This window comes from Triticum dicoccoides, chromosome 3A (genome assembly GCF_002162155.2).
Source record: "Triticum dicoccoides isolate Atlit2015 ecotype Zavitan chromosome 3A, WEW_v2.0, whole genome shotgun sequence".
Lineage (NCBI taxonomy): Eukaryota > Viridiplantae > Streptophyta > Magnoliopsida > Poales > Poaceae > Triticum > Triticum dicoccoides.
In genome coordinates, this window is record NC_041384.1 from 751,732,556 (window position 1) to 751,733,935 (window position 1,380).

A 1,380-nucleotide genomic window follows, 5' to 3' on the forward strand; every position below is an offset into this window, starting at 1 on the left:
GGGGGTTAAATAAGATGACCCTCGGGCTCCGGAAACCCAAGGGAAAAAAGGCTAGGTGGCAAATGGTAAAACCAAGGTTGGGCATTGCTGGAAAAGCTTTAATCAAGGCGAACTATCAAGGGGTTCCCATTATAACCCAACCGCGTAAGGAACGCAAAAATCCGGGAACATAACACCGATATGACGAAACTAGGGCGGCAAGAGTGGAACAAAACACTAGGCGAGAGGCAGAGCCTTCCACCCTTTACCAAGTATATAGATGCATTAAGATAACAAGATAATATAATGATATCCCAACAAATAAATAAATGTTCCAACAAGGAATGGCCTCCAATCTTCACCTGCAACTAGCAACGCTATAAGAGGGGCTGAGCAAAGCGGTAACATAGCCAATCAACAGTTTGCTAGGACATGGTGGGTTAGAGGTTTGACATGGCAATTTGGGTGGCTTGAAAGCAATTGGTAGGCATCGTAGCATTGGCATAGCAAAAGAGCGAGCATCTAGCAAAGCAAAGATAGAAGTAATTTCGAGGGTATGATCATCTTGCCTGCATAGTTGTCAGAGTTGACTGGATCCTCGAAAGCAAACTCAACGGGCTCCTCGTTAGCGAACTCGTCTCCCGGCTCTACCCAAACAATACAAACAAGCAACAAGGACACAATCAACCACGTGCAAGGATCAAACAATATGATGCAATGATGGTATGCTATGCGGGATGCGATGAGGGATGCATATGCAAGATTTGAAAAGGGATACATGAATCTGGACTCAACTTGGGAATCCAAGTGTGCCACTGGAAAGATGAGATGAAATCGCTTGAAAACGATATAAAGAACGCCGGAATCGGAGTTACCGTTTGGAAATGGCAAGCAAAACAAATATGGCACCGGTCTCCGATTTACAGCAAGTAGTCATCTAAATGCAATGAGATGAACATGATACAACACCCAAACATGACAACAAAATACATGGCAGGGATGCATTCATGATGCTTAACAAAAGTCTAGCACTGAGCTACGTCCAATTCATCCATTAACAGGTTCAAACCAGCATGGCAAAAATGCATATGGTAAACAGATCTCAGACTTGGTGAAATTAACACTTGTCTGGAATTTCAGATCAAGTAGCCCTCTTCGGAGCAACAAAACTACATGCTACAGGACCTGAACATGGGAAAGTAAAGCATGGCCTAGAGCTACTCAAAGAGGTTAACAAAAGTCCCTTAGTGACCTTGAGCCAAAAGGGATCAGAAAATACAATTGCAAGCATGTGAACATGGCAAAAACATAATCAGATCACAGACTTAGTGAAAACTGGAGCATGCTGAAAACAGATATCAAGTAGGCATGTTTACGAGCTCGATGCACTCCCTACGGAGC